The following is a 26,320-nucleotide window of genomic DNA, read 5'->3' as shown; positions in this document are numbered from 1 at the left end:
CCATGCTGTCACCAGGAACATCATCATGCAGACCATCAGAGTGCTCAAGCAACGGTTCCGCTGCCTTGGCCGCTCTGGAGGAGCCCTCCTGTACTCTGCAGAGTGGATGTCCCGTTCCATGGTGGTCTGCTGCATGCTCCACAACTTGGCCATTATGAGGATGCAGCCATTGCCACCAGGGATTGCAGGACCACCTCAGGAGAAGGAGGAGGGAAAGAAAAAGAAGGAAGAGGAAGAGGACGAGGATGAGAAAGAGGAAGAGGAGGGAGGGAGGAGGTAGGCAGCAAATCCCCATTCTGAACGGGATGTCTGTGAATGCCTCATCAGACTCTGGTTCCAATGAATGAAACCCCAGATCCCTGTTGCTCACCACTTGCCCATCATACCATTCCTCTGTCACAGAACGTCACAGCTTCCTCCTGGGGAAAAAGCTGAAATGAGAGCCACCACAAAACAAACATTCCAAACAAAAATCATAAATTTATCCAAATAGAATCAACATTACAATATCAACTTATGTATTCCCTTATTGCTTGTCGTTCATGTGCCTTTACCTACTCTAGTGCTCCTACGCAGTGCTCCCCCAATGGCTGCAGCATGGCTGGTGGAAGGCTGCTGACTTTCAGTGGGGGAGACTGCAGATGGCCTTGCATGACAACCTCGACCAGCTGTGGACCTAGAAGGCCCAGCTGTGGACTGCACCACCTATGCACGGGCAGCAGCAGTCTGGGCTGGCTGGCTGGCAGCGGCAAGAGCAATGGCGAAGTAGCAGTGGTGGGAGTAGGAATGCTGTCATCCTGAGAGAGGACAGCAGGTTCTTGCTCCACAGTCCCACTGCCACTTCCCCAGAGTGGCACCTCAGCATTCCTAGCAATCCCTTGTTTGCCTGACCTGTTGAGTATTTGCAGCATTTTCTGTTTTCTCAGAGTTCTTCCTTTACCATCCGAGGCCTTGAAAGCATCCAGCAGCACTTGCTACAGACTTAAAAACTTTAAACATCTATTGCAGCAAGCCACTACTTCAATAATATCAAAAAAAACCAGTCCAAAAGCTTAAATGCAAACTTTAATGAAAAATGTGTGTGTCACTTTAAGAGGTATCTCTGTCAGTCTCTTTACACACTGGGTTTCCCTGGCATGGTTATGACCCTAGGGTCGAAGTTGGCCGTGGTGACGTTAAGTCGCCGTTGCATGCTGATTGACATCACCAATCCACCATTTTTTTTACATGGCGCTAATACTTGCCGGCAGCGCTACGGAGAGGACCAAAATGGAGGATGCCGTGGGACCCGCCACCAGCTGGTGAAAGAACAGTAGCCGCCGCTCTTTCACCATTTTTTTCTGGTAACTGATGGCGTTAAGCCCCTGAATTTTTAGCCCTATGACTTCGATTGTCACTTTGGCTTAGATTTTTAAATTCATTCTTGGGATGTGGGTGTCGCTGGCAAGTCCTGCATTTTTGCTCATGCTTATTTGTCCTTGAGAAGGTGGTGGTGGACCTTCTTCCTGAATCGCTGCTGTCGTGTGGTGAAGGTGCTCCCATAATGCTGTTGGGAAGGCAGTTCTAGGATTTTAACTCAGTGACTAATTGGGCAGCACTCATAGGAACAGGAATAGGCCACTCTGCCCCTCGAGCCTGCTCCACCATTCAATGAGATCTTAGCTGATCTGCGACCTAACTCCATATACCTTTGGCCCATATCCCTTAATACCTTTGGTTAACAGAAAGCTATCAATCTCCGATTTAAAATTAACAATTGATCTAGCATCAATTGCCGTTTGCGGAAGAGAATTCCAAACTTCTACCAACCCTTTGTGTATAGAAGTGTTTCCTAATTTCACTCCTGAAAGGTCTGGCTCGAATTTTTAGACTATGTCCCCTAGCCCTAGAATCCCCAACCAATGGAAATAATTTCTCTCTATTTTCACTCTCACCTCTGAGGCAGAAAATTGCCAATTTGAGGCCCAGTCCCGGACCTAATCTAAATTAACATTTCAGTGCTGCATTCTTAGAAGTGTTGTTCTCTGGATAAGATGCTAAACTGAAGTCCTGCTTTCCTGTTCAGGGGGGATGTTAAGAGTTATAATTAAAAGACGATAAGGCCAGTGCATTGGGATGATGAGATCTAATGGACCAAAGGGTCTTCTTCATCAAAACTATTCCGTGATCTTCATTCTCCCAGTGACAAAATGGACTTAATGGAATGACTAGTAGAGCTCTGTACTTTCTGTGTATCAGGGCACAGATGACTGTAGTGTCTTAGTGGAGAGAATGTCTTCTGGTGATCGACTGGAGGCATATGTGCATCAAAATGGACAGATCACTCACCGGAGAGTAAATTTCATGCCTGTTACGTGGGAGATTTTGAACGCTGTCATTGATTGAATACCTCTGTCAAACCATACCTTAACAAGTGATGGCCTTAATCTTGTTGCTGTATCTTCCAAGTCACAATGAATTGCACTCCATGTCCAACCCAGCCAGTCACAGCAGAGAACAACTCTACAGCCCAAATCATGTCAATTCCTGCATGGTGACCTCCAGTATAGTCATTCTCTTGTCCAGCGCTGTATTTATGTTAGAGATTCAACCATGGTCCGTGTTCAGCTTCTGAACTATTAACTTCTGGAACAGAACATATATTATGCTGCTGTTCCAGCACATATCCACTGACCTCTTTATCAACTTGTTTCCTTGCTCCTCCACATGTGCCTAAATCAACTATTTCCTCTGGTTGAAAAGTCACTAACAAGGAGTCATCAATTTAAAGCTCACACTAAGTTTAGTGAGGAGAGAGGTTAGGAGATAGTTTTTGAAACAAAGAATTGTTAGAGCATGACATCCTTCACCATAGAGAGTGGTTGAAGCAGAGACCATTTCATTTTTTACGAGAAGAGGGATAAACGTTTGAAGTAGAGAAGGATACAGGGGTATGGGAGAGTGCAGGGTAGTGGGACTTGTTTTGGATTGCTCTAGCTAAAAGCTGGCAGACATGATGGGCTGAATGATCTCCTTCTCCTGCTGTAAACTTCTATGGTTCCTTAATCCTATAAATTCTTACCATTTAAGATTCATTTCTGTTCCTTATACTAAATTACAACACGTATAACTTCACACATTTTCTACATTTAACTGCATCAGTCATCCATCTATCCTCCCTGAAGTCTACCTATGTCCTCCTGCAGTCTTTCACAATCCTTCCCACAATTTGCCATACCCCAATTTGATGTTATAATTTCAATATTGTTTCCTCACTTCTTCATATCAGTTATGTATAAAAACATAAGACCATAAGAAATAGGAGCAAGAGTAGGCCATTCGGCCCCTCGAGCCTGCTCTGTCATTCAATAAAATCATGGCTGATCTGATTTTGGCCTCAACTCCACTTTCCTGCCTGTTCCCCATAACCCTTGACTCCCCTGTAGCACAAATATCTGTTTATCTCACCTTGAATATATTCACTGACTCCGCCTCCACAGCTCTCTAGGGTAGCGAATGCCAAAGATTCACGACACTCTGAGAGAAGAAATTCCTCCTCATCTCCGTCTTAAATGGGCGATCCCTTACCCTGAAACTATGCCACCTAGTTCTAGATTCCCCCATGAGGGGAAACATCCTCTCAGCATCTACCCTGTCAAGCCCCTTCAGAATCTTATATGTTTCAATAAGATCACCTCTCATTTTTCTAAACTCCAATGAGTATAAGACCAACCTGCTCAACCTTTCCTCATAAGACAACCCTTTCATCTCAGGAATCAACCTAGTGAACCTTCTCTGAACTGCCTCCAATACAAGTATATCCCTCCTTAAATAAGGAGACCAAAACAGTACGCAGTACTCCAGATGTGCTCTCACCAATACCCTGTATAGTTGTAGCAAGACTTTCCTACTTCTATACTTCATCCCCCTTGCAATAAAGGCCAACATTCCATTTGCCTTCCTAATTACTTGCTGTACCTGCATACTAACTTTTTGTGTTTCATGTACGAGGACACCCAGATCCTTCTGTACTGCAGCATTCTGTAGTCTCTCTCCATTTAAATAATATTTTGCTTTTCTATTCTTCCTACCAAAGTGGATAACCTCACATTTTCCCACATTGTACTCCATCTGCCAATTTTTTTCCCAGTCACTTAATCTATCTATATCCCTTTGCAGACTCTGTGTCCTCCTCACAACTTGCTTTCCCACGTATCTTTGTATCATCAGCAAATTTGGCAACAGTACACTCGGTCCCTTCATTCAAGTCATTAATATAGATTGTAAATAGTTGAGGCCCCAAAACTGATCCCTGTGGCACCCCACTAGTTACAGTTTGCCAATCTGAAAATGACCCATTTATCCCGACTCTCTGTTTTCTGTTAGTTAGCCAATCCTCTATCCATGCTAATATATTACCACCAACACCGTGAACTCTTATCTCGTGCAGTAACCTTTTATGTGGCACTTAATCGAATGCCTTTTGGAAATCTAAATACACTACATCTACTTGTTCCCCTTGATCCACCCTGCTCGTTACACCCTCAAAGAACTCTAATAAATTTGTCAAACACGATTTCCCTTTTATAAAACCATGTTGACTCTGCTTGAATATATTATGATTTTCTAAATGTTTTGCTACTACTCCCTTAATAATGGATTCCAGCATTTTACCAATCACAGATGTTAGGCTAACTGGCCTATCGTTTCCTGCTTTCTGTCTCCCTCCTTTTGTGAATAGGGGCATTACTTTTGCGGTTTTCCAATCTGCTGGGACCTTTCCAGAATCTAGGGAACTTTGGAAGGTTACAACCAATGCATCCATTATCTCTGCAGCCACTTCTTTTAAGACCCTAGAATGCAGGCCATCATGTCCAGAGGACTTGTCAGTCTTTAGTCCCATTAGTTTGCTTAGTACTTTTTCTCTAGTGATAGTGATTGTTTTAAGTTCCTCCCTCCGTTTTGCCCCTTGATTATCTACTATTATTAGGATGCTTTTAGTGTCTTCTACCATGACGACAGATACAAAATATTTGTTCAAAGTCTCTGCCATTTCCTTGTTTCACATTATTAATTTCCCAGTCTCATCCTTTAAGGGACCAACGTTTTGGTCGCCATATCTGAGGAAGGATGTTCTTGCCATGGAAGGAGTTCAGTGAAGATTCACCAGGCTGATACCTGGGATGGCAGGAATGATGTATGAGGAGAGATTGGGACAATTGGGCTTGTACTCGCTGGAGTTTAGAAGAATGAGAGGGGATCTCATTGAAACTTACAAAATTCTGACAGGACTGGACAGACTAGATGCAGGAAGGATGCTCCCGATGGTCGGGGAGTCCAGAACCAGGGGTCACAGTCTAAGGATAAGTGGTAGACCATTTAGGACAGAAATGAGGAGGAATTTCTTCACCCACAGAGTGGTGAACCTGTGGAATTCTCTACCACAGAAGGCAGTAGAAGCCAATTCAATAAATATATTCAAGAAGGAGTTGGATATATTTCTTAAGGCTAAATGGATCAAGGGGTATGGGGAGAAAGCAGGGACCGGGTACTGAAATTGGATGATCAGTCATGGTCGCATTGAATGGCGGAGCAGGCTCGAGGGGCCGAATGGCCTACTCCTGCTCCTATCTTCTATGTTTCTATGTTTCTATGTTTCTATGTTTCTGCTCGCATCCTTTTTATGTACTTGTAGAAGCTCTTACTGTCTGTTTTTATATTTCGTGCTAGTTTACTCTCATAATCTATTTTCTCCCTCTTTATTAATTTTTTAGTCATCCTTTGCTGGTTTCTAAAAATTTCCCAATCTTCTGGCCTACCACTAATCTTTGCAACATTGTATGCCTTTTCTTTCAATTTGATTCCATCCTGAACTTCCTTATATAGCCACGGATATTCTAAATATGAGCAGCCCCAACACAGGACCCTGTGGAATACCACTCAACACACCTTTCCATCCTGAGAATGTTTCTTTGTCCCTTACCCTTTGCTTTCTGCTGTCCAATTTTCTATCTATATGGCCACGTGCCACTTAGTTCCACCTGACACCTATCTGCCCACTCTGCTAACCAATTTTTGTCCTCCTAGAAGCTACTAGTATCTTCCTCAGAGTTTGCCCTTCCCTTTAACTTAGTATCAGCAAAATACAATCACGTCTCTTGTGCCTATGTCTAAATCATTTACATAAATACAAATTTACAGTGTAATTTTAATCTAACCCGGTGGGAAACTGATATGCTCAAATCAGCTGCCCATTTTCCACCCCGCTCTATTTTATTTTCCATAGATTTCTGGAGCTCACCACTAGCCACATGCCGCCAAACTGAAACACATCCATTTACCCCCTACTCACTACTTTCTGTCTACCAGCCACATCCTTATTCAGGAGGTTTTATTCCCTTTCATGTCTGGTGCCTTAAGTTTCATAACAAGCCTCTTATGTGGTACCTTATCAATTGCCTTCTGACGATCTATATGTGACATCCAGTGCATTATGGAATTTTAAGGGACATACACTTAGGGATTTAAAAGAAAATCTAATTAGTCAAGCTTTAGATAACCTGCCTGTTACAAATCCACGCTGATTGTTCTTGATTATTTTCTAAATGCTAACTAGTTTCATCCACTACCAAAGTAAAGCTAATGTTTTACAAAGGATTATAATTTCCTGGCTTGTTTATTTCCCTTTTCTTCAATACAGGGATAACATTCATCACCACCAGATCTTTGGCACAATTTATGTTTCCATAGAGCTATGGAAACTTATGACTAGTGCCAGTTTCACTGGTGATGCTTTTGAATCAGCTCCTATCACACTCGCTCTCGTTATTCTCTAGAAGGAAGGGGGCTGGTGACTCTCAGCAATCTTACTGTCAACTCTTTCAGGTTTGTGGATCACCCCCCAGTTATTTATTTTTTTGCTCGATGGCTGGCTGCTATCTTCTTCAGTGTGGCTTTCTTCACCTCACTGAATCTTTTTATGATTCCTTGCCAGATCCTCTAGAGATTGTGCTCAACTGCTGACCAACTCCTCCAAGAGCTTCCTCTCTCTTCTGGGAATAGGTGGATTCACGCCTGTGCCTAAGATGGGTGCATTATACCAAATTGCCTTCTCCACCACCACCCTTATCTCCTGCTCTGTAAAGCAAAACTTCTGGGATTGTTTAGTTTTGTGTGAATCAGCTCTGATGGCGCTCATTGCTCCATTGCTTATAGGAGTCAAGAGCTTCTTTTTCTGCATGTTGAGCTGTTTAACATTGATTATTGCTGGTCTTTGCAGAATGAATGGCTTGTTTGGCTGTTGGCAGTGAGGTAAAACCACATAGAACTGAAAAATTCTGTAAACAGCTCAGCAGTAGCTACTATTGCACAGCTATTTGAAGTGCCTTCACACCCAATAGTCCAAAAATCGAGTATTATTCCTTGCTCAGAAAACTTTTCATACATTTGATAGCTTTCCATCCTTTGTTATTTAAGAAAATGTTGTTATGTGCATTAGAAAAGTTAGGAAACTGATTTTCAAAATCTTCACGCCAGCATAGACCAGTTGGGTCGAATGGCCTGTTTCTGCGCTTTACACTCGATGTAACCAGGAAAATTTGCATCCGTTTGGCCAATACAACAACAACTTGTATTTATATAGCGCCTTTAACATAGTAAAGCGTCCCAAGGCGCTTCACAGGAGTATTATAAGACAAAAGATTTGACACCGAGCCACATAAGGATAAATTAGGGCAGGTGACCAAAAGCTTGGTCAAAGAGGTAGGTTTTAAGGAGTGTCTTAAAGGAAGAAAGAGAGGTGCAGAGACAGAGAGGTTTAGGGAGGGAATTCCAGAGCTTAGGGTCTAGGCAACAGAAGGCATAGCCTGTTGTGAATTAGCATGACTACTTCAAACATTGAATAAAACATGGAATAATGTTAACATAAATAGACATGGTTTGCAATGTGAAGCAGAATGTCTTATAGCTTATGACTGATGATTTATCTTATTTTATGCTGAAGAAAATCATTTGAAAATGATAACACAAAAAGACAAAGGTGTTATGGCGGCAGTGATTGTAACACATAGTATGGAATACGTGTTAGGCAAGCTGTGAAATTAGATACTGAACAGGTCCATTGCTTCAGGTTGTCAATGTTCGACTTTTCTTTTCCATTTTCTGAAGCCAAACTCAAAATAAAAGTTACATTAGATAATGTGTAAATAACTGGCATTCTCGAAGAAACCCCAGATGGTTTAGGTGTGAATTAATTTATAGTAATACTCCACTCTGACAGGACACTGAAAGCACTCACAAGCTGTAAAATTAATGGAACTTCAGCAGCATGTCATAACAATGGATTATTCCAGGCTCAAGCACCATCCCTGGTGCAAAGACAAGAGAAAGAGTTATCTATATAAGAGGATTAAAGACAGACAGCACAGGCAGAGCCATGTACGTTGTAACTATGAACTGAAACATAATTTAACAGCATATGAGACAAAACAAGCACTTCTTAAAGAGTTAAAATATTACAATCAGATGTGACATTTACAAAAATGATTAATACTCAAATTTCAAAAATAAACTGCTGTGGCTGGTCGGACTCCTTGTCTGCCAACCAGAAAATTCTACCAGCCACAAGAAGCTCCCTCAAAGGTAGCAGGCTCTTAGTCTGGACATCTCAAGAATAGATTTAAATACATGGACTTCTGATCGATGAGAAAGAAAGAACGAAAGAACGAAAGAAAGAAAGAACGAAAGAAAGAAAGAACGAAAGAACGAAAGAAAGACAACATTTCCATTTATAGAGCGCCTTATCACATACTCAGGATGCCTCAAAGTCCTAACAAAGTCCTCATCGGAAACCTGTGCAGCAGAACTTGTGTGTGACCTTGCCTTCCGCTGAGCTGGCACCTGCACTACTCTTTTCCCCTGCCCTGGCTGCAACCCACTCGTGCCCCGTAACTCACCACGTGCAGATCCCGCCTCGAGACTACCCTCTAAAGTATGCGCATTGTCACTTTCCGAGCAGGTGGCTGCAAGTTTGAGATTGATTGATGGTGTTTCTTCTTCATCAGTGCCTCTTCCTCTTCCACCACTGCCAGCTTGGATTTCTTGGGTCTTTGAAATTAGAAAGGCACAAGAGTATGGCTGTGGTGAGGGGAGGAGGGCAAAGCAAGAGGTGTATACTTACACCATGTGCACCTTGTAAATCAGAAGAGATTGTGGGATGAGGGGGAAGTGGGATGTGAGAAGGAGGATTAGGTATGAGCATACCGTCATCTTCAATGTTTTCAGCCCCGCCGCTGGCCATGGCCTCAGTCACGGCCGCTCCAATAATGTTGAATGCGGTCTCCTCCAGCTGGGTCAGGATATGTAGGCGCGCCTGTCCCCCTCCGGTTAGCTGCCACTGCCTGCGGTTGTGTGCCACCTTGTCCTGCAAAAGAGAGGGAATTGTGTCAGTGAGTGTGATGCAATGTGTTTGGTTGATGGGGCTCTAATGGTTGAATAGCTAGCAGTGTCTGCAAGCTGTGAGATGTGGGTGTGAGGCTTGCAGCAATGGTAAGTGTGTGAGGGTGAGGTGGAGCATATGAATGTGAGGTATGATTGACAGAGATTGTTAGTAGGTGAGTGATGGGGTGTGGTATATTGTGTGTGAGGCTAGTGGTGCAGTTGGTGGGATATGGCATTTGAAGATGCATTCACTCACCTTGACCACTCGTGTGAGGTCATTGAACATCTTTCGGCACTACATCCAGGTCCTCGGGCAGCACCGCTGGCATTTACCTCCACGGCTATCTGCTCCCATTGTCTTTGCAGTGTCTATCTGGAGGGCCTCTTGGCCCCTTGCGGATAGAGAACCTGTCTCCTCCTTTCTACCTCCTGCACTAAGGCCTCCAGTGCGACGTCGGAGAACCTTGGAATCCTCTCTCTGGCATGTTGTGCCATTCCTGTTTCTTTACCAGATCAAACTCATTTCTGGAATGACTTCCAGCACCTCCTCGCGTCAAACTGCGCCTCCCCTTTAAGAGGTGCAAGATTGCTTTAAGAAGTGCAGGCTAGCTTTAATATGTGCTAGCCTCACACGAACTTGGGCCCCCTGCTGAGCCTGCAGCCACTCAGCAGCGCATTCAGCACTTGGCTGCATGTTGTAATCATGTAAATTACCAGGCAGCTCAAAGTTTGCATGCTGCCTGCATCAGAACAAATTGGCATGGGTTGATCATGCATCGCAATCCCCACACCCGTTTTCAGGGGCAATCGAATTTTTAGCCCAGCACCTCCTATGATTCAGCACTCCCTCACTATTGCACTGAGATGGACCAAATTGACTAAAGTCAATCACTTGGAAGTCATTATGAGTGATTTTATAATATGGACCCTTAACCTATTTGAATCAAATTCCTCTGTTATTTAATTTGAAAAATTAACCCATTTATTTATTTTATTTTCTAATAGACAGATATTGCCTCATTTGTCTGTTCAGTAATGAAGATTAGAAGATTGAGCTGTATAAACCTAAACAAAGTTGTGCCAGTCTAATCTAATCAACATGTTGAAATATCTTCATCGCATTGCCTGGCATTGTCATATCACAACTTCTGTGGATGTTTCCTCTTTCTATTGAATTGTCCATTCAACCAATTCACTTCAGTTCATGCTCAAAATAGGAGATTGTCACCTTCATGATTCACTTGGTTAATTTTACTTGCACACCTAACTTCTGAAGCATCTAGTAATTGGTGTGACTCACACCATTTGCTTTTAACATCTTCTCCCGAGACTAATCCTATCTATATATTCAACATTTGCATCTAGTGCACACTTCTTGTTACTCACATTGTAACATGAGGCTTTGCTGTCACACTTTAGCCACCATATTTGGTTCATCGGTTTAAGTAAAACATCAGCAAATCAGAAGAGGTAAGGAGCATAGATAACAAAAATGAGGAAAGCACACGAGTGGTCAAGGTGAGTGAATGCATCTTCAAATGCCATATCCCACCAACTGCACCACTAGCCTCACACACTGCTCAATACACCATACCCCCATCACTCACCTACTAACAATCTCTATCAATCATACCTCACATTCATATGCTCCACCTCACCCTCACACGCTTACCATTGCTGCAAGCCTCACACCCACATCTCACAGCTTGCACACTGCTAGCTATTCAACCAATACAGCCACATCGACCAAACACATTGCATCACACTCACTGACACACTTCCCTCATTTTCCAGAAAAACTGCTAAGAATTTATGAAAGAACCAATCCTGAAGGACCAGTTAGAATAAGCTGCCGATAATAAAAAAGGTAAATCAATCAGATTACTCAAAATGTTTTCAGAAAAAAATCAGCCACCATTTTTTTCTCAGTAACTGAAATTTCTATTATCTAAAATAAGATTTTAAACAAAATAAAACTTCAAAATTTACAAATTTTACAATAATGTGATTTCATGTACCCATTGAGTTGTCCTTTGTGTCTTTTAATACCTTCAATAAAGTTTTTGCTTCAAAGCTTCAATCTATTTCTAATGCATAGGCTTTGATGTATATTTTCCTCCAAAACAGTTAAAGCAAGTTACCAAGCACATCTGTGCAGTCTGAGCATTTACAGTTTGCAAATTTTCCCAGCAAGCATTTCTCTTGAGTTGAAGTAGAAAGATGTATGCTTGTGAGGATGTGTGAGTTCCTTTGTTTTTGCAAAAGACTTTGAAATAAACTGGAGATTGAATTCTTTATTTCAGTTTCATTAACAACTGCTCCTTTTCTGCTCAATTTTGCTTCAAAATTAGACAACCGAAGTAACTAGCAACACCTATGATTTCTTTTGTTGGCATTTAAGAGAAGAGAATTTCAGCATTTTTAAGACCATGCTATAAATGAGTGGCGGGTTTATTAAAGGACCCAAATTTATTTACATTTGTTTAATGATGTCCTGGTCTCCTGCAGCTCAATTTTTGTGTACTGTTCACTCATTGGAAATGAGCACCGGGGCTTCTATGCTCTTTTCTACAGAATGTCAAACCTTAAAGCTGGGCTATCAGGATTATCATAAATGCTCTGATATCTGAGGAGTTCCCTCCCATTCCCCAGGACCCCTCTCCAAATGAATCCAGATCCTGTAACCTATCCTAATGCTCCGTAGTGTTTGCAGATCCCCCATTCCCATCTCAGTGCTCCCAGTTCACTGGAGCTACTCCTTAAAGTACTGCTAGAACTTGGAACACCTGTCAGATCCTGAGCCCTATTGCTAGCAGGTTCCAAGGAAGAGATATAAACCAGTAATGGTATTACACATGGACAAATGATAACTTGAACAGAAGATTGAGAAACTAAAGAAGGAATATAAAGGTATGGGGGCAAATTTAAAAATAAGTGTAAATTCTGCTCTTTTGGCATAACAAAATATTGCTGATGGGCAGGAGATGGAGCTAAGAGGGCATCATATACTTTGCAGATTAGCATGGTTGGTAAAGGAGATGATAATAACTGTTAGGAGAGTGGATGTAAAGACATGAAGAAAAGAAATCTGAAGCAATGTGGCAGAAATTAATAATAGAGGCCAACTGCTATTGACTACCAGTTGGAGAATAATAAGTGATTTTTTTCGCCAAACAAGAAAAGCTACAGGAAATCATAATGTGACAGTCATGGAGGAATTTCAATCGGGGTAATTTTTAACCTGAAAGGAACGGTGGGTTGGGGACGTGTGGAGTAGTTAAAGTGTTAAAAATCGGAAACCCGACCTGAACCTGCCTCCAACCTGCCCACAGGTTTAACAGATGGCGACCAACCCGATGCCAGGAGGCGGCTCGTCTATTTAAATATTATAATGAGGCTGGAAGCCTCTTCTTTAACCTCCATTTTGTCTTTAAGTTTAGCTGGTCCAGTTTTACAGACCTCGTGAAACCTGCCTGCTAATGCAAGGTGAGGACTGCTGGATGCAGGAGGTAAGTGCCTTTACACTTACCAGCATCCCTGCCTAACTCGCTCCCCGCGATTGAAGACCCCCCCCCGATCTTCTCAGCCTGGCCACCCCCACCGATCTTCATCTCGACCTGGCCCCCTTGATCTTCTTCCCGACCCACCCCCCACCCCACACCCCCCAATCCTCTTCCCGGATCGCCCTCCCTCGATCTTCTTCCCAGCCCATCCCCAATCTTCCTGGACAACTGCACCCCCCCCCCACTCCGATCTTCTCCCTGGCCTGGCCCTCGATCTTTTTCCAAGCCACCCCACCCCCCCCCGCCGATCTAGTTGCTGCTCCCGGCTGCCATGCATCCCTCCTTCCCTGCTCTGTGTGGCCTAGTGCCACAGGCCTACCCGCCCGGAGCCAGCCAGTCTCTCAATCTGTCTGGCTGCAGATGGGAAACAGAGGCTTCCCATTCAAATCAGGCCCTGTCATTAAAGTCGGCAGGGACTGCGGGAAACCCATTCTCCCGGGTTTCCCAACCGTCTGGGAGCCCCCCGCCCTCAACCCGCCTTCCCCGTGAAAATTCAGCCCTATATCTCTGAGGCAAAGTGAACAGACCAAAGACAACAAAAAATGTGGTTGCTTTGCGCCTCCCGTTAGCGCCCTGGGGTACTGCAGGCCTTCCTCCCCTTATTAAAGGGGAGGAGCCTAGCGCACCGCGACCCGGGGCCCAGCTGGGCCACCAGGAATCGGAGTGCCGGCAAAAGAGCCCGGCACTCAAGAGCAGTGGCGGGTTCACGGAGCGCAGCTGGCACTCCCCCGGGGGGCTGCAGAGGAGAACGGGGACTGGCAAGCGGCCAGCAACAGAAATAGCTGCCCGGCACTTCCCCTTTAATTTGCACCACCCCGGCCGCAGGTTGGCCCCCCTGATCCCGTCAGACATAGCGTCCGGCGGTAAATCAGGGGGCGCTACCGAAGATTGCGGCTGGGGCGTGAGCGGGGCGCTGCACACAGCGATGATGTCATCGCCGGCGGCGCAGCCCCATGGGGTGCTAACGGTTACCGCCGCCGCTAACTTTACACTGAATTTCATGGGAGGCATTGGCGGCGCTGCGCCCGGGCGCTAGTTGCTTTACTTCCAGTAGCGCCCCGCCTCCCTCTAGGGGCGCTACCAGTGAATTTTGGCCATGGGGGGTGCTAATTTTTTTGGGGCACTAAAAGTAGCGCCCCGGTGAAGTTAGCACCCCAAAGGGGGCGTGACCCAATTTTTCCCCATAACAGTTTTATAGAAGCAACAAGTAACTGCATCTTAATACAATACCTGAAGAAGGGCATTAACAGGAATATTAGATTAAATGTAATATTTTGTAGTCCACTAGAAGTGATTAATAACCTTGAAGTGACTGAATATTTGAATTTTAGTGATCATTGTGTAGCTAGATTTGAAAGCTTAATAAAGGCAAAAACCTGAGACATATTTAAGACTTTAGAAGAAAAAACATAAGTGAACTGGAAAAAGAGTACACTCTGTGAGATAACAAAGAAAAATAACAAAAGGAAGACCATAATGGGATACAAGGAGGTCAAAAACCTTTAAGGTTGATAAGAATTATTTTAAAAGATATGAAGAATCAGAAGCAGTGAGGACCAGGAGTTATACAAAAGCAGTTGAGGATAACTAGGAAAGTGAGCATAAGCAAGTGTAAGATGATAATAGTAAGGTGTAAAACAGTAAGACAAATCGAAGGAAAATGTTTAGCTATGAACAAGGTAGAGAAATATTAAGGGGGAAAAATTCGGTATCGCCCATTTTGGGGCGCTAATATCGGCCAGGCACAAAATTTTGCGCCTGGCGCAAATTACCACCGGCGACTGGGAAATTCGTCTCCAGCACCCTTGGAGGTGATTGGAGTGCTATATCAAGCGCTACACACCTCTCTTAGGGTGCTAACGTTGGGGAGCAGGGTGCTACCTCAGAGCACTACTCAAGCTCAGGCGATGTCAATTACCTTGTATTCAGACGCCTTCCAGTTCTTAAAGGGGAGGGTCCATCATGCTGCACAGCCTCACCCTGCTCATTGCTGCATTTGACCTGGGCCTGCAAAGAGGTGCAAATCTCCACCAAAGATTATCATGGCTACTCAGAGGCCCAGGGAGAGAGCTTGTCGGTTTAGCGACCAGGCATTGGTGGTTCTGGTTGTGGCTGTGGAACGCTGATGGGCAGTGCTGTTTCCATACACTGGCAGGAGGGCAGTGCCCTGGGAGTTCACAAGGGTGTGGAGGGAGGTTGCCCAGTAGTTTCATCCAGGAGCCTGGTCCAAAGGACTCATACACAGTGCCGCAAGAAGTTCAATGAGCTCACTCGGGTGGTCAGGGTGAGTAGATGCATGAAATACCTGTGCATCGCACCATCTCAACCTCACTCTGTGCACTGACGGTGTAAATCCCCAAATCCCCAACACTCACCCAACAACTATGCCCATCTACTAAAAGTCAAATCCACATCCCACACCTTGCAGGCATTAATGGCTATTCAACTATGGTAGGCACATCAGCCAAACACATGGCTGCACACTCACTCACACGCTGTCCTTTTTCTTGCAGTTTTCACATAACTGGAGGAAGCAGCAATGCACAGGAGGAGGTCAGGTGGAGCTGCACCCTCTTATACAGCTGGAGGAGTGAGTTCACAGACACATCACCAGTCATGTCATGGGCGCTGTGGCAGTTGGAGAGGTTGACCCCCTTGGGGACAGCAACGGTATATTCATCATCACTCTCTCCTCTCTCATACCACTTGCCCCTCACAACACCAGCCTTTCCCACTTTCCATCTAACTATACTGTCTCCATTCCTTGCTCCCTTCCTGCCCCTATGCCCTCACGTTAAAGCCACCCTTGTGCCTTCCTGCTTTCAGATATTGAGCCACCATCTGACCAGCCTGTCCCTCAGCCTCTCAGTGGTAGCAACATGGGAGAGGAGGAGGAACACGAAGCCTGTGCCTCATCGCCTGTGTCTCCCGAGGGCGAGACATCCGATACTGGGGCCACGCGTTCACTGGAGGGGAGCAGGGGATTTGGATCTGATTTGGGTGAAGCTCCAGGACCCAGCAGGCTGCAATAATGCCATGGGGGAAGGGAAGTTTGGGGGCCATCTCCCCTGAGGGTGAGTGCGCGCACGAGTTCTGTTGCACAGGCCTCAGATGAGGACCTTGATATCATGGCGATGAATACTCAGGTGATGAACATGCATACTGAGCTCATGGATGCAATGGCAAGGGTGCCCAAGAGCAGGGATGCATTGGCTAGGAGCGTGGAGGAGTCCGCCTCCAGCACAGCTGTCATCTGTGCGCAAACTCTTGACCCTATCCTTGCCTCATTGCAGAGGATGGTTGAATGGCAGAGAGACCGTGGGAACCCAGACCTTATGCCGCGTGTAATGGGTGAGGTGGCAGCATCTATTGCAGCACAGGTCGAGGTAACACATTTGCTTAGTGCTGGAATCGAGTCATTGGTTGGTGCCAACCAATCTCAGACTGCTCTCATACAGTCTCAGATTGATGCCACGCAAGTGCTGGCTGCTGCCATCGTAGCTGGGTTGACCACTGTCGTCGGGGATCTCTCGGTGCCGCAGCAGACCAGCATTCTCAGCTCGAGCAGAGTGCTCCGGATGCTGAGGTTCTGCCCCTGGGGAGTGGCAGTGTGTCGGTTGAGCAGGAAGGCGCTGCCCTCTCTCAGGATGACAGCATTCCAGCTCCCACCACTGCCACTCCGCCAGTGCACTTGCCACAGCCTGTAACCCAGCCAGCCCAGACTGCTGCCGCCCATGCAGAGTTGGTGCAGTCTGCAGCCGGGCCCTCCAGGCCCAGAGCTGGTCAAGGGCATCCTTCAAGGCCATCTGTAGTCTCTGGATCCAACATTTAGCAGCCTTCTGCCAGCCTTGCTGCAGCCACTGGGGCCACATTACGGAGGAGCAGTAGGGTTGGAAGGGGGGAAGTGCGAAGGGGAAGGAGAGCATTCTCGAAGGGCGAATAACTAAAATTTCTCTAACATATGGGGGGAATATTTGCATCAAAGTTAGATGTGTATGTAAATATATTGTTAACTCTGTTAAGACTTATTTCGATGTGGTAAGAATTAGTTTTGTTTGTTAATGAATTGTGTTTGTTTGTTTTTGGTTGTGCTTAATAAGACACAGTTGGTCAGAAAAATAAATATTTTTATTGAAATGTTACAAATCTCCTCATGTTACTCATTGGAGTTTTGCCTGGTAATAGGGGCTGCAGGATGGCTGTAATGATGTGCTTGTTGATCCCAAAAGCCATCTTCTCAAACATTCATCGGAAGCAGTGTCTTATGAGGCGTTCACGAACGGTCCTTGCAGAAGCAAAATTGAGCGCCTCCCTCCCACGTTGTTGCTGTTCATTCTCCTCTTCATCCTCCTCCTCTGCCTCCTCCTCCTCTACCTCTTCCTCCTCCTGAGGTGGTTCACCAATCCCTGGTGGCAATGGCTGGGTCCTCAGAATTGCGAGTTTGTGAAGCATGCAGCACACAACAATGAAAACTGATACTCGATCGGGGAGTACTGTAGAGCTCCTCCAGAGTGGTCAAGACACCGGAACCATTGCTTCAGCATACCAATCGTCTGTTCAGTGAGGTTCCTGGTGGTGCTATGGCTCTCATTGTATGCAAGCTCAGCAGGAGTGTTGGGGTTACGGAGCGGTGTCATCAGCCAGGTGCAGGGTGGATAACCCTTGTCCCCGAGGAGCCAGCCACAAGGTTGATGCGGTGGTTGGAACAGGTCTGGGACACCAGTCTGGCGCAGGATGAATGCATCGTGACTGCTGCCAGGATAACGGGTATTGACGGCGAGGATGCGCTGCTGTGGTCGCAAACCAACTGGACGTTGAGAGAGTGGTAGCCTTTGCGGTTGCGGAAAACCTTTGCATTTTCATGAGGTGCCCGCAATGCCACGTGCATGCAGTCAATGGCGCCCTGAACCATGGAGAAGCCCACTCTCCTAGCGAAGCCACATGCGCATTCACGCTGTTTGTCTTGGGTCATGGGGAAAGAGATGTACTGCTGTCTCCTTTTGAAAAGAACATTTGTGACCTCGCGGATGCAACAATGGGCGGCGAACTGGGAGATGTTCGCAATATCCCCTGTTGAAGTCTGGAAGGAGCTGTTGGTGTAGAAATTGAGAGCCACTGTCACCTTCACTGTCACAATTACAAAGATGTCCTGGTCCTAAGCTGAGGTGGAGCTCTGGCTGCAGGAGGTGGCAGAGCTCTGTGACCACCTCCTTGCTGAAGCAGAGCCTTCTAAAACACTGCCCCTCAGACAGATGGATATATGAGAATTGCTCCCGGAATACCCTGGGAGGATAAGGTCTCCTGTGCAGAGCCCTGTTGGCCCTCCTCCCTCTGGCCACGTTTTCCAATCTCTCTCTCCGCCTCTGCTGCCTCCGATGGTGAAGCTGAAGGATGAGGCCCCGTGCCAGTACAGCCCCCATTTAATCTTCTAAATGTGGTAGTAATAAAGCTGACAGAAAAGGGAACCTGAAAAGTCTTGCTGAGGAACAAAACTCCTTGTAGGACAGTGTTAAATGTCTCCAGACACCTCTCTCTCTCTCTCTCAACCTGCGTATGCAGCATCTTTTGCCGACAGGAAAAAGCAAGAAGCGTATGCCTTTAAATAGCACTCCCCCAGCTTCCAGCCGACTGCAAACCGTCCCCCTCTACCTGTCGTTCCTAGCGCCAGGTGCTGAGGCAGGGGGCAAGAATCAATTTTCGGTCCGGGGCAATGTGCGCTTTGATGATGTCACGATCTCCGGACGCAGGAGATCATGGCAGTAGTGTTTAGTGCCACCGCAAACCGCCACGTCAATTCCATGGGTGGCGCTAAAATCGCCGCTCTTGGGCGGCAAGTCATTAGCACTAACCAACCGAATGTTTCCCCCTAAAAGCCTAATTGGTTCATTAAGAGACAGTTTGGGTAGATGATGTGAATGACCAACTGGATAGTACAATAAAAATAATAATTTCTTTGGATAATTGGCAATTAGACTGAGGGCATAAAATAGTAGGCCTGATGAATACTTTACCAAAAACAAATTGGATGATTTTGAAGTGAGAGGGAGAAGGGAAAAAGAACGATACTGGTAAGATCCAAAAATGGTCAACCACTGGAAATTATAAATAGATTCTCAGAATGTTTAAAGCTGTCACCTGAAATTGAGATTGAGAGCTTAGTCACTAAAATGGATCCCAAGGCACATCCTTGTGCTGATATTTGGACATCTGTGCTATATTGACACTTGGAAACTTTTGGGTCTTGCCAAAGCTAACAACCCATTAATTCCAATTGCAGAGATTTCAGATACCACAGGGATTCTTGTGTGTACAGAAAAACCTCAATAAAATTTGTTCTGCACATAAACAATATTCCTCCCTCACTGCAGGTCAAGGTCAGTCATTCCACGGCAGAGTGTAGCTCTCCAATTCGGGTCCAAGATGGGGTTATTTTTCAGTACAAATTAATTAAACAAATAATAGCTAATAAGCAGACAGTATTTGCTTAACATTCAACAAAACAGTAATGTTTCCACTCTTTTTTTAGGCTGCAATTAATTTTTGACCTCTTTAGTGAAAGACCAATCAAGAGCTGGGAGCAATCAATTCTTTCTTCAATTTCTAACTAGTAACATCTAAGTTAAGGATATAGTTTAACAGCATGAAACAAAGCTTGAGAGATGGGCTTACACTTTGCTCTTGAATATCAGCAAATCATAGAAGTTATGATTACACGTTGCCACAAGGAGTAATTGAGGCTTTGGTACATTTAAGGGGAAGCTAGATAAGCACATGAGGGAGAAAGGAATAGAAAGATATGCTGATAGGGTTAGATGAACAATGGAGGAGGAGGCTTGAGCGGAGCAGAAACACTGACATAGATCAGTTGGGCTGATGGCCTGTTTCTGCGTTGTGCTTTCTATGTGATGTAATATGTAAGTTACAGCACAAAGGAAATAATTGAGGCCATTGTACCTGTGCCAGTGCTTGCTCTTCAACTGGAGCTCTTCATTCTAATCCCATTTTTTTTGCTTTTCCCTCTTATGGCAGCCAATGTCCTTTCAGAGAAAGATAAGATGAACAGCAGGTTAGTGCATAGTGCTTGTCATGTACTTCAGTTAATGCTGACTGTTGATGTGATCTGGAGTTGATTGCTTTTCTATAACTTTCAACTCCTGCCTTCTGGTTCCTTCTCTTGGACACATGCTAGAAGGCTACATTTAAACAATGTTCAAAGCACAGTGTAAAAGCACACACTTCACTCCAATATTAGTCCCTGAGGGAGAAGGAATGTGAAATATTAGATGAAATAAAAATAGTGAGAGAGGAAGTATTAAGGGGTTTAGCAGCTTTAAAAGTGGATGAATCCCCAGGCCCGGATGAAAAGTATCCCAGGCTGTTAAGCGAAACAGAAGAGGAATTAGCAGAGGCCCTGACCATCATTTTTCAATCCTCTCTGGCTTCAGGTGTGGTGCCGGTGGACTGGAGGACTGCTAATGTGGTACCCTTGTTTAAAAAGGGAGAAAAGGATAGACCGATTAATTACAGGGCAGTCAGCCTAACTTCAATAGTGGGAAAATTATTGGAAAGAATTCTGAAGGACAGGATAAATCTTCATTTAGAAAGACATGGATTAATCAAGGATAGTCAGCACGGATTTGTTAAGGGAAGGTCGTGTTTGACAAACCTGACTGAATTTTTTGAGGAGGTAACAAGGAGGGAAGATGAGGGTAGTGCATTTGATGTAGTGTATACGAATTTTAGCAAGGCTTTTGATAAGGTTCCACATGGCAGATTGGTCATGAAGTTAAAAGCCCATGGGATCCAGGGCAAAGTGTCAAGTTGGATTCAAAACTGGCTCAGAGGCAGGAAGCAGAGGGTGTTTTTGTGACTGTAAGGCTGTTTCCAGTGGGGTCTGCAGGGCTCAGTACTAGGTCCCTTGCTTGTTGTGGTATATATCAATGATTTAGACTTGAATATAGGGGGTATGATTAAGAAGTTTGCAGATGATACTAAAATCGGCTGTGTGGTTGATACTGAAGAAGGAAGCTGTAGGCTGCAGGAAGATATCAATAAATTGGTCAGGTGGGCAGGACAGTGGCAAATGGAATTCAATCCAGAGAAGTATGAGGTAATGCATTTGGGGAGGGCTAACAAGGAAAGTGAATACACATTAAATGGAAGGACACTGAGTAGTGTAGAGGAACAAAGAGATCTTGGAGTGCATGTCCACAGATCCCTGAAGGTAGCAGTTCCGGTAGATAAGGTGGTTAAGAAGGCACATGGAATGCTTGCCTTTATTAGCCATGGCATAGAATATAAGAGCAGGGGGGCTATGCTTCAATTGTATAAAACACTAGTTAGGCCTCAGTTAGAGTACTGCGTGCAGTTCTGGTCACCACATTACAGGAAAGATGTGATTGCACTAGAGAGGGTGCAGAGGAGATTTATAAGGATGTTGCCGGGGGTAGAGAATCTTAGCTATGAAGAAAGACTGGATAGGCTGGGTTTGTTTTTCTTGGAACAGAGGAGGTTGAGGGGAGACCTTATTGAGGTGTATAAAATTATGAGGGGCCTAGATAAAGTGGGTAGAAAGGACCTATTTCCCTTAGCAGAGGGGTCAAAAACCAGGGGGCACAAATTTAAAGTTATTGGTGGAAGGTTTAGAGGGGATTTGAGGGGAAATTTCTTCACCCAGAGGGTTGTGGGGGTCTGGAACTCACTGCCTGAAAGGGTGGTAGAGGCAGGAACCCTAACCACATTTAAAAAGCACTTGGATGTGCACTTGGGATGCTGTAACCTGCAGGGCTACGGACCAAGAGCTGGGAAGTGGGATTAGGCTGGTTCGCTCTTTGTTGGCCGGCGCGGACACGATGGGCCGAAATGGCCTCCTTCCGTGCTGTAACTTTCTTTGATTCTATGGGGGAGAAATTGAGTATAGCCCCTTTTGCGGCGCCAGCCTCGCCAGGGCGCTAGAAGTAGCGCCCCGGAAACATTCGCGCCCGCCCACCGGAAATTGAGTGGTTGCACCCCAAAGGGAAGCGCGACGCTACTGGAGGTGCCCCGCATCCCTCTTGGGGCGCTGCGAGTGAATATCGTGGCGCTACGTGCCGCAGCATCACACGCTGCGGCATGTCGCGCTGCGGTATTGCAGGCCTTCCTCCCCTTCTTAAAGGGGAGGGGCCTTGTGCCACGCGATCTGGGGCCCAGCTGGGCCCCCATGGATCAGGAGTGCAGGCAAAAGAGCCCGGCACCGAAGAGAAGTGCTGGGCTCTTGGAACGCAGCCGGCACTCCCCGGGGGTGGGGTGGGGGGTTCAGGAGGCCGGGGACGGGAGTGCAGGCAGGTGCTGGCAGGCGGCCAACAACAAAAATGGCCGCCCCGCACCTCGTCTTTAATTTGCGCCTCCCCGGCCGTAGGTAGGCCCCCCGAACCGGTCGGGCATAGCGTCCAGCGGTAAATCAGGGGGCGCTGCCGAATATCGTGGCTGGGGCGTCAGCGGGGCACTGCGCACACCGATGACGTCATCGGCAGCGGCGCAGCGCTAACGGTTAGCGCAACCACTAACATCCCGCGGAATTTAGAGGGAGGCGTGGGCAGTGCTGCGCCCGGGCGCCAGTTGGCTTAGCGCCCTCTTAAGGCGCTAACGGGTGGCGCAAGCTACTGAATTTCTCCCCCTATGATTCTATGATTAGTCATTGGTGTAAAATCTATATAATATGGGTTTAAAGGGCTGAACTACAAGGAAACAGATGTGCAGCCGTTAAAAACTTAGGTCAGCTTCTACACTTCAGCAATAGATTGGGGGACAAATAGGTAAACAAGGGACAGTGCTCGGCTCTCTAACTTCACTCTCAGATAAATTCACTGCCCGTCTTTTCACTCTTTTTCCTGAAACTTTTCAAGAATTATGACCACTCAAGGATGCCTGGATCAAAAGAGAAGCAGGGCGTATCCCCATACAGCAGAACCCCCAACATTTTTCAGATACATATTTCCAAGCTCTCCTGTAGGAGATAGAAGGCATGAGTACAGATTTCTGGGTGTGGGTACCAGCAAACTACCCAGAAATATAACTTACGCCACCTGGAAAGAAATGGCACTAACCTTGAATGCCAACTTCCAGGATTGCAGGACAGTGCCAAAAAAAAATCAATGACCTCACAAGGGCAGGCAATCTACCACACTGGACACTTGTTTCTTTCTTCCTTGCCCACCATGGGCACCAGAAGACTGCCAAGGGCTTTGGAGCCCTGGGACCCTGAGCTCCTGGATATTTACCCCCCAAAAAAGTTATTCAACGAACATCACACTTAAGTGCAGGCACAGGTCAATATCAGAGGATGTGCAGCAACTGATAGGTGCGACACTTCGGTCTACAGCTTTCCTTTGCAGCAACATCACGGCAGCTTTGTCTTCCTTGCAGGCACCAATGGAGTGAATGGCAGTTTCACTGGAATCTGTAGCAGATCCTGAGTTAAGGAGCGTCCAGGGACCAGTCAGGACCTCACCTTCCCAGAAACAGACTGCAGCTTTTGAGGCTTTAGGGGACAGAACAGAGCACAACTTTCATTGTGGCTTCCAGACTGTGGCACCTGCTGTGGCTCAGGTTCTGATAGCTGTCATTAAACCAGCCATCCAAAGAAGGTCAAGACTTTTGTAATAAAATGGGTCAAATTATCAGGTATTAATGGTCTGGAGAACCATATTAGCCATATGTAAAGCTGTTCTGATGCATTAACTGTTCATAAATTAACGTTAAAACAATTCTGAAGTTGTATCATCTTCATTTAGCACCTTTAATATTAGAGGCAATAGTATTAAATCATCACACAACTTTTAAATAGTAAACAGGTTTTGATCACCATGATGACAAACTGTGCAAGGTGATAATGTTTCATGAATGTCTGACAGAGAAATAATCTAATGCTGCAAACCTACTATAGGGCAGCTGCAGAAGTGCAAGGGGCAGTTTCTCCCTGTAGTGCCAGAGGGAAACATAAGCAGGTGCCGGCGGTGGCATTGGATGTTGCATACCGTTAATTTGGGTAGAATGACAGCTCTGTGTGGATTTTGCTTTGCTGATCTGTTCGAACTTTCCGATGGCACATCATGGAAAGTCCGCAGCCAGTAATGTCTGATGCATTCACACTCCAGTCTGAGACCAGTAGCTGCAATTTGGTCTCCAGTCAGGCAGAACCTTGTTTATATTGTTAGGTTCCTGGCTGGCTGGAGCCCTAACTGTTCAGCCCATGGGAGATCTTTGTGCATGCCTGGATACATGCAGAGCTCTCTCCGAACAAGTTAACAATTCAGAGAGCCTCTAAATGGTTAACTTAAAGGCGGGGGGGGGGCGGGGGGGTGGTGGTGGAAATTCAGTTGTTTGCACCTCCCATTAGCACCTTAAGAGGGCGCTAATGGGGCGCAAAGCAACTAGTACCCAGGCACGGCGATGTTTGCGCCGCTTGCGAAATTAACCAGACATTTTGCGGCGGCGCTAAACACTACCGCCACGATCTCCTGCACCAGCAGATTGTGACATCAGTCGAGTGCGCAACGCTCTGTTAGCGCCCCAGACTGGATATTGAGTAGTGCCCCCTGCCTTACCTAGCAACGACAGGTTGGGGGGAGTGTTATGCTGTCAGAAAGGGACTAGGGGAGCGCTATTTAAAGGTGACCGGTTCCTGCCTTTTTTTGTCGGTGACATTTTTGCACCACGCATTCTGAGAGAGAGAGAGAGAGAGAGAGACTTCTGGAGAGATTCAACGCTGTATGAAGGAGTTTTGGGTACTGAGCAGCACTTTGCAGGTTTATTTTGATTTGCCCTTCCTTGCTTCGCCAGCGCTCTGAGGTATCGCCTCGCTCCTCGGCCTTTGCACCTTAAGACAGGTGTGAAGCACCTGATTTAGTGCTCCAATCACCTCCAGGGGCGATAAAAGCCAAGTTTGCTGTCGGAGGCGATAATTAGCGCCAGGCGCTAAACTTTGCGCATGGCCGATAATGGTGCCCCAAACGGGGCGATACTGAATTTTTCCCCCAGGTAGTTTTAAGAAGTATCCAGGGGCCCAACAGGCCCCCTAAGCATTTAATAAATCAGGTTTGACACCACGTTGGATTTATACTTCCTGCAGTCTCAAACGCAAGCAGTGTTAGATGCCCTCCTCCAGGCGAGTCCCACTCTATTTTGCTCTCAGTTCAGATTCTGACTCTGGATTTACACTCCAAATTTAGTGTTGGTGTGTACCAGCAGCAAGTTAAAATTATACTACACCCTTAAAATGGCAAACTGTTGCCTCCCTTGCTTAATAAATGGCAAATTTGCACCACCTCCAGATGCCCAGGTAACATTTTATTTGGAGATGCCGGTGTTGGACTGGGGTGGACAATTGTGAGAAGTCACACAACACCAGGTTATAGTGCAACAGCTTTATTTGAAATCAATGTTGGACTATAACCTGGTGTTGTGTGACTTCTCACAAACATTTTATTTGGCATTATTTTGCCATTATCTGGTTTGATGGTCCTTTTTTATTCTGTATGGCATTTTGAGGCATTTCATTTTTTGCCGCAATTCTCAAGTGCCTTTTAAATTTTGCAAGTTCATTTATTGGCAATTATTGCAAAGGCAATAATTTCATAACTCCATGTTTGTTGACATTATGATTCATACTTTAAAAATAAGTTTCTGGAACAAGAATTTTTACCTCATACTCATGAAAGCATACCTCATAACTTCAGTTCAAGCTGTCATTTTCCTCCCCATGCCAGGAAAGCCACTCTAAACCACGCACATTTGCAAAGATCACGCAAAAAATTTCAACCTAATTGTCAGTTATATCACTCATGAATTAATGTGCATTTTGTCAGCGCTGTAAATACTATTCATGGCAAAATGACGTAACACCTGGTGATCTAAAAATAGGTCTCTGTTGTGTTGCTCATCGTGATATTCATTTCATCTCTGCACAGTTTTGGAAAGGTGCGGGTGGACTTTCTCGGAGTGGGTTTCCAATGGGAAACCACACTTGTGAGTTCATCTGCTGCTCACCAGAGGCAGCCGGAGTAGTGTTCCCTGTGAGGTGCGCAGCCGGGCACTGCTCCAGGGAACCCGCGCAGCCGGCTTGTCGGCATTTCAAGGGGTCGCGCAGAGCCAAAAAAATTACAGGGAACATAGAGCAGGAGGCCGTGGTGATTTTAATCACAGGCCTTATTTGAATGTCATCGGTCCACAGGGTGCAGAGTGGCTGGGAAAGATTAGATGCCACCCGTCAGCTTCCAGGTAAGTGGCAGCGAGGGGATTTCAGAAGAGTCTCTTGGGAGGGAAGGGAAGGAGTCCAAGGCAGGGGATGCCGTTACTTTACT

At 45.8% G+C, this 26,320-nt stretch overlaps 1 long non-coding RNA gene across 1 annotated transcript; it reads left to right on the top strand.

The window, feature by feature from the left end:
• The first annotated feature begins 12,826 nt into the window (after positions 1 to 12,826).
• LOC147117413 (uncharacterized) lies at positions 12,827 to 23,865 on the top strand. Its single transcript, XR_015078289.1, has 3 exons — positions 12,827 to 12,926; positions 20,010 to 20,046; positions 23,385 to 23,865. It is a non-coding gene; the product is annotated as an uncharacterized LOC147117413 (long non-coding RNA).
• The last annotated feature ends 2,455 nt before the right edge of the window (positions 23,866 to 26,320 follow it).

Source organism: Somniosus microcephalus, chromosome 5, assembly GCF_052327205.1.
Source record: "Somniosus microcephalus isolate GS21.2 chromosome 5, FLI_Smic_1.0, whole genome shotgun sequence".
Classification (NCBI taxonomy): Eukaryota; Metazoa; Chordata; class Chondrichthyes; order Squaliformes; family Somniosidae; genus Somniosus; species Somniosus microcephalus.
Note: the sequence above shows the minus strand (reverse complement) of the source record. Positions and strands in the feature narration are given on the sequence as shown.